Source organism: Bombina bombina, chromosome 6 (assembly GCF_027579735.1).
Source record: "Bombina bombina isolate aBomBom1 chromosome 6, aBomBom1.pri, whole genome shotgun sequence".
In the NCBI taxonomy this organism is placed as follows: domain Eukaryota; kingdom Metazoa; phylum Chordata; class Amphibia; order Anura; family Bombinatoridae; genus Bombina; species Bombina bombina.
In genome coordinates this window covers 727,661,460-727,667,234 of record NC_069504.1, presented here as the reverse complement: position 1 = coordinate 727,667,234, position 5,775 = coordinate 727,661,460, and the positions used below count along the sequence as shown (strand labels likewise).

The 5,775-nt window shown below is 41.9% G+C and overlaps 10 non-coding genes across 10 annotated transcripts; all 10 read right to left on the bottom strand.

Moving 5' to 3' along the window:
* Window positions 1–801: 801 nt before the first annotated feature.
* TRNAR-CCU (transfer RNA arginine (anticodon CCU)) lies at window positions 802–874 on the bottom strand. Its single transcript has one exon. It is a non-coding gene; the product is annotated as a tRNA-Arg (tRNA).
* Window positions 875–1,006: 132 nt separating this feature from the next.
* On the bottom strand, window positions 1,007–1,099 carry TRNAI-UAU (transfer RNA isoleucine (anticodon UAU)). Its single transcript is given in 2 exon segments — window positions 1,007–1,042; window positions 1,062–1,099. It is a non-coding gene; the product is annotated as a tRNA-Ile (tRNA).
* A 714-nt stretch (window positions 1,100–1,813) lies between these two features.
* On the bottom strand, window positions 1,814–1,886 carry TRNAR-CCU (transfer RNA arginine (anticodon CCU)). Its single transcript has one exon. It is a non-coding gene; the product is annotated as a tRNA-Arg (tRNA).
* Window positions 1,887–2,018: 132 nt separating this feature from the next.
* Window positions 2,019–2,111, bottom strand: TRNAI-UAU (transfer RNA isoleucine (anticodon UAU)). The gene is given in 2 exon segments: window positions 2,019–2,054; window positions 2,074–2,111. It is a non-coding gene; the product is annotated as a tRNA-Ile (tRNA).
* Window positions 2,112–2,825: 714 nt separating this feature from the next.
* On the bottom strand, window positions 2,826–2,898 carry TRNAR-CCU (transfer RNA arginine (anticodon CCU)). Its single transcript has one exon. It is a non-coding gene; the product is annotated as a tRNA-Arg (tRNA).
* Window positions 2,899–3,030: 132 nt separating this feature from the next.
* TRNAI-UAU (transfer RNA isoleucine (anticodon UAU)) lies at window positions 3,031–3,123 on the bottom strand. Its single transcript is given in 2 exon segments — window positions 3,031–3,066; window positions 3,086–3,123. It is a non-coding gene; the product is annotated as a tRNA-Ile (tRNA).
* Window positions 3,124–3,837: 714 nt separating this feature from the next.
* On the bottom strand, window positions 3,838–3,910 carry TRNAR-CCU (transfer RNA arginine (anticodon CCU)). The gene has a single exon. It is a non-coding gene; the product is annotated as a tRNA-Arg (tRNA).
* Window positions 3,911–4,042: 132 nt separating this feature from the next.
* Window positions 4,043–4,135, bottom strand: TRNAI-UAU (transfer RNA isoleucine (anticodon UAU)). Its single transcript is given in 2 exon segments — window positions 4,043–4,078; window positions 4,098–4,135. It is a non-coding gene; the product is annotated as a tRNA-Ile (tRNA).
* A 714-nt stretch (window positions 4,136–4,849) lies between these two features.
* TRNAR-CCU (transfer RNA arginine (anticodon CCU)) lies at window positions 4,850–4,922 on the bottom strand. The gene has a single exon. It is a non-coding gene; the product is annotated as a tRNA-Arg (tRNA).
* A 132-nt stretch (window positions 4,923–5,054) lies between these two features.
* TRNAI-UAU (transfer RNA isoleucine (anticodon UAU)) lies at window positions 5,055–5,147 on the bottom strand. Its single transcript is given in 2 exon segments — window positions 5,055–5,090; window positions 5,110–5,147. It is a non-coding gene; the product is annotated as a tRNA-Ile (tRNA).
* Window positions 5,148–5,775: the final 628 nt, after the last annotated feature.

Sequence of the window (5,775 nt, the reverse complement as noted above, 5' to 3'; positions counted from 1 at the left end):
TGCATTATAAATCCACGAATACAGGCAATATAAAGCCACGCAACTGTCGTATAAGTACCGCGCGCTAACCGATTGCGCCACTGGAGCTTTGCTTGCAGACCAAGAGTAAAGCATACAGCTTGACCTATTGTTCCCCTAATGAAATGTGGTAATATGATCCATACACACACTTGTCGATGAATCCGGAAGATGAGCTAGTGAACCGAGAATTGTAACATAAGAGTAAAATTGGACAAACTGCCAACAATTAGTTATTGTTGATGGCCAGAGGAGCTGTTTGACCCTAGCTTGCTACACAGACTGTATGTCACTGTTGCAAAAACCCTAATGCCTTATTTCAGTGACTCATTACGGCAAGTGTGCACGCGGATACCTAGGGATAGAGCAGAGAATTTTTTTTAAGATTTATGTCTTTCTGGGCAATGTGTCTTGTTAGCATAGCTCCAAAATAACAATCTCAATCAAACTGCTAAGTTACTCTCTAAAACATTGCAACAATTTGCAGAGTGTACGCATAATGACGTGAAAATGTGAAATGATGTCGTTCCCACATCTACCCAGGAAAAACACATGATACTTGTCCAAAAAAGCTGCACTGTTGTTACTAGGCAATTTTCTTCCAAGGACAAGATGAACACGACCATCTCGGAGAATTAGCTCCAACATTTATGACCTGTCAATCTAAACTCCATTGTGCTTGTTGCAAATGCCCAATACACATGAACGCATCCATACGCTTGCTTATCATTCAGTTGCTCATATGGCAGCTTAAATTTATGTGTCTAAAATGGCAGTGAGACTCACCCCAGATGGGACTTGAACCCACAATCCCTGGCTTAGGAGGCCAGTGCCTTATCCATTAGGCCACTGGGGCTTGCCTATGTGACATGTTTTTATTTGTAGATATACGTAGATATTAGGAGTGACGTAATTCAGTGAATAAGGACTGCATTATAAATCCACGAATACAGGAAATATAAAGCCATGCAACTGTAAGGAAAAGAGCTGCTCCAGGTGAGGCTCGAACTCACAACCTCGGCATTGCTCACCAGTTACTGTCGTATAAGTACCGCGCGCTAACCGATTGCGCCACTGGAGCTTTGCTTGCAGACCAAGAGTAAAGCATACAGCTTGACCTATTGTTCCCCTAATGAAATGTGGTAATATGATCCATACACACACTTGTCGATGAATCCGGAAGATGAGCTAGTGAACCAAGAATTGTAACATAAGAGTAAAATTGGACAAACTGCCAACAATTAGTTATTGTTGATGGCCAGAGGAGCTGTTTGACCCTAGCTTGCTACACAGACTGTATGTCACTGTTGCAAAAACCCTAATGCCTTATTTCAGTGACTCATTACGGCAAGTGTGCACGCGGATACCTAGGGATAGAGCAGAGAATTTTTTTTAAGATTTATGTCTTTCTGGGCAATGTGTCTTGTTAGCATAGCTCCAAAATAACAATCTCAATCAAACTGCTAAGTTACTCTCTAAAACATTGCAACAATTTGCAGAGTGTACGCATAATGACGTGAAAATGTGAAATGATGTCGTTCCCACATCTACCCAGGAAAAACACATGATACTTGTCCAAAAAAGCTGCACTGTTGTTACTAGGCAATTTTCTTCCAAGGACAAGATGAACATGACCATCTCGGAGAATTAGCTCCAACATTTATGACCTGTCAATCTAAACTCCATTGTGCTTGTTGCAAATGCCCAATACACATGAACGCATCCATACGCTTGCTTATCATTCAGTTGCTCATATGGCAGCTTAAATTTATGTGTCTAAAATGGCAGTGAGACTCACCCCAGATGGGACTTGAACCCACAATCCCTGGCTTAGGAGGCCAGTGCCTTATCCATTAGGCCACTGGGGCTTGCCTATGTGACATGTTTTTATTTGTAGATATACGTAGATATTAGGAGTGACGTAATTCAGTGAATTAGGACTGCATTATAAATCCACGAATGCAGGCAATATAAAGCCACGCAACTGTAAGGAAAAGAGCTGCTCCAGGTGAGGCTCGAACTCACAACCTCGGCATTGCTCACCAGTTACTGTCGTATAAGTACCGCGCGCTAACCGATTGCGCCACTGGAGCTTTGCTTGCAGACCAAGAGTAAAGCATACAGCTTGACCTATTGTTCCCCTAATGAAATGTGGTAATATGATCCATACACACACTTGTCGATGAATCCGGAAGATGAGCTAGTGAACCGAGAATTGTAACATAAGAGTAAAATTGGACAAACTGCCAACAATTAGTTATTGTTGATGGCCAGAGGAGCTGTTTGACCCTAGCTTGCTACACAGACTGTATGTCACTGTTGCAAAAACCCTAATGCCTTATTTCAGTGACTCATTACGGCAAGTGTGCACGCGGATACCTAGGGATAGAGCAGAGAATTTTTTTTAAGATTTATGTCTTTCTGGGCAATGTGTCTTGTTAGCATAGCTCCAAAATAACAATCTCAATCAAACTGCTAAGTTACTCTCTAAAACATTGCAACAATTTGCAGAGTGTACGCATAATGACGTGAAAATGTGAAATGATGTCGTTCCCACATCTACCCAGGAAAAACACATGATACTTGTCCAAAAAAGCTGCACTGTTGTTACTAGGCAATTTTCTTCCAAGGACAAGATGAACACGACCATCTCGGAGCATTAGCTCCAACATTTATGACCTGTCAATCTAAACTCCATTGTGCTTGTTGCAAATGCCCAATACACATGAACGCATCCATACGCTTGCTTATCATTCAGTTGCTCATATGGCAGCTTAAATTTATGTGTCTAAAATGGCAGTGAGACTCACCCCAGATGGGACTTGAACCCACAATCCCTGGCTTAGGAGGCCAGTGCCTTATCCATTAGGCCACTGGGGCTTGCCTATGTGACATGTTTTTATTTGTAGATATACGTAGATATTAGGAGTGACGTAATTCAGTGAATTAGGACTGCATTATAAATCCACGAATGCAGGCAATATAAAGCCACGCAACTGTAAGGAAAAGAGCTGCTCCAGGTGAGGCTTGAACTCACAACCTCGGCATTGCTCACCAGTTACTGTCGTATAAGTACCGCGCGCTAACCGATTGCGCCACTGGAGCTTTGCTTGCAGACCAAGAGTAAAGCATACAGCTTGACCTATTGTTCCCCTAATGAAATGTGGTAATATGATCCATACACACACTTGTCGATGAATCCGGAAGATGAGCTAGTGAACCGAGAATTGTAACATAAGAGTAAAATTGGACAAACTGCCAACAATTAGTTATTGTTGATGGCCAGAGTAGCTGTTTGACCCTAGCTTGCTACACAGACTGTATGTCACTGTTGCAAAAACCCTAATGCCTTATTTCAGTGACTCATTACGGAAAGTGTGCACGCGGATACCTAGGGATAGAGCAGAGAATTTTTTTTAAGATTTATGTCTTTCTGGGCAATGTGTCTTGTTAGCATAGCTCCAAAATAACAATCTCAATCAAACTGCTAAGTTACTCTCTAAAACATTGCAACAATTTGCAGAGTGTACGCATAATGACGTGAAAATGTGAAATGATGTCGTTCCCACATCTACCCAGGAAAAACACATGATACTTGTCCAAAAAAGCTGCACTGTTGTTACTAGGCAATTTTCTTCCAAGGACAAGATGAACACGACCATCTCGGAGAATTAGCTCCAACATTTATGACCTGTCAATCTAAACTCCATTGTGCTTGTTGCAAATGCCCAATACGCATGAACGCATCCATACGCTTGCTTATCATTCAGTTGCTCATATGGCAGCTTAAATTTATGTGTCTAAAATGGCAGTGAGACTCACCCCAGATGGGACTTGAACCCACAATCCCTGGCTTAGGAGGCCAGTGCCTTATCCATTAGGCCACTGGGGCTTGCCTATGTGACATGTTTTTATTTGTAGATATACGTAGATATTAGGAGTGACGTAATTCAGTGAATTAGGACTGCATTATAAATCCACGAATGCAGGCAATATAAAGCAAAGCAACTGTAAGGAAAAGAGCTGCTCCAGGTGAGGCTTGAACTCACAACCTCGGCATTGCTCACCAGTTACTGTCGTATAAGTACCGCGCGCTAACCGATTGCGCCACTGGAGCTTTGCTTGCAGACCAAGAGTAAAGCCTACAGCTTGACCTATTGTTACCCTAATGAAATGTGGTAATATGATCCATACACACACTTGTCGATGAATCCGGAAGATGAGCTAGTGAACCGAGAATTGTAACATAAGAGTAAAATTGGACAAACTGCCAACAATTAGTTATTGTTGATGGCCAGAGGAGCTGTTTGACCCTAGCTTGCTACACAGACTGTATGTCACTGTTGCAAAAACCCTAATGCCTTATTTCAGTGACTCATTACGGCAAGTGTGCACGCGGATACCTAGGGATAGAGCAGAGAATTTTTTTTAAGATTTATGTCTTTCTGGGCAATGTGTCTTGTTAGCATAGCTCCAAAATAACAATCTCAATCAAACTGCTAAGTTACTCTCTAAAACATTGCAACAATTTGCAGAGTGTACGCATAATGACGTGAAAATGTGAAATGATGTCGTTCCCACATCTACCCAGGAAAAACACATGATACTTGTCCAAAAAAGCTGCACTATTGTTACTAGGCAATTTTCTTCCAAGGACAAGATGAACACGACCATCTCGGAGCATTAGCTCCAACATTTATGACCTGTCAATCTAAACTCCATTGTGCTTGTTGCAAATGCCCAATACACATGAACGCATCCATACGCTTGCTTATCATTCAGTTGCTCATATGGCAGCTTAAATTTATGTGTCTAAAATGGCAGTGAGACTCACCCCAGATGGGACTTGAACCCACAATCCCTGGCTTAGGAGGCCAGTGCCTTATCCATTAGGCCACTGGGGCTTGCCTGTGTGACATGTTTTTATTTGTAGATATACGTAGATATTAGGAGTGACGTAATTCAGTGAAATAGGACTGCATTATAAATCCACGAATGCAGGCAATATAAAGCCATGCAACTGTAAGGAAAAGAGCTGCTCCAGGTGAGGCTCGAACTCACAACCTCGGCATTGCTCACCAGTTACTGTCGTATAAGTACCGCGCGCTAACCGATTGCGCCACTGGAGCTTTGCTTGCAGACCAAGAGTAAAGCCTACAGCTTGACCTATTGTTACCCTAATGAAATGTGGTAATATGATCCATACACACACTTGTCGATGAATCCGGAAGATGAGCTAGTGAACCAAGAATTGTAACATAAGAGTAAAATTGGACAAACTGCCAACAATTAGTTATTGTTGATGGCCAGAGTAGCTGTTTGACCCTAGCTTGCTACACAGACTGTATGTCACTGTTGCAAAAACCCTAATGCCTTATTTCAGTGACTCATTACGGCAAGTGTGCACGCGGATACCTAGGGATAGAGCAGAGAATTTTTTTTAAGATTTATGTCTTTCTGGGCAATGTGTCTTGTTAGCATAGCTCCAAAATAACAATCTCAATCAAACTGCTAAGTTACTCTCTAAAACATTGCAACAATTTGCAGAGTGTACGCATAATGACGTGAAAATGTGAAATGATGTCGTTCCCACATCTACCCAGGAAAAACACATGATACTTGTCCAAAAAAGCTGCACTGTTGTTACTAGGCAATTTTCTTCCAAGGACAAGATGAACACGACCATCTCGGAGAATTAGCTCCAACATTTATGACCTGTCAATCTAAACTCCATTGTGCTTGTTGCAAATGCCCAAT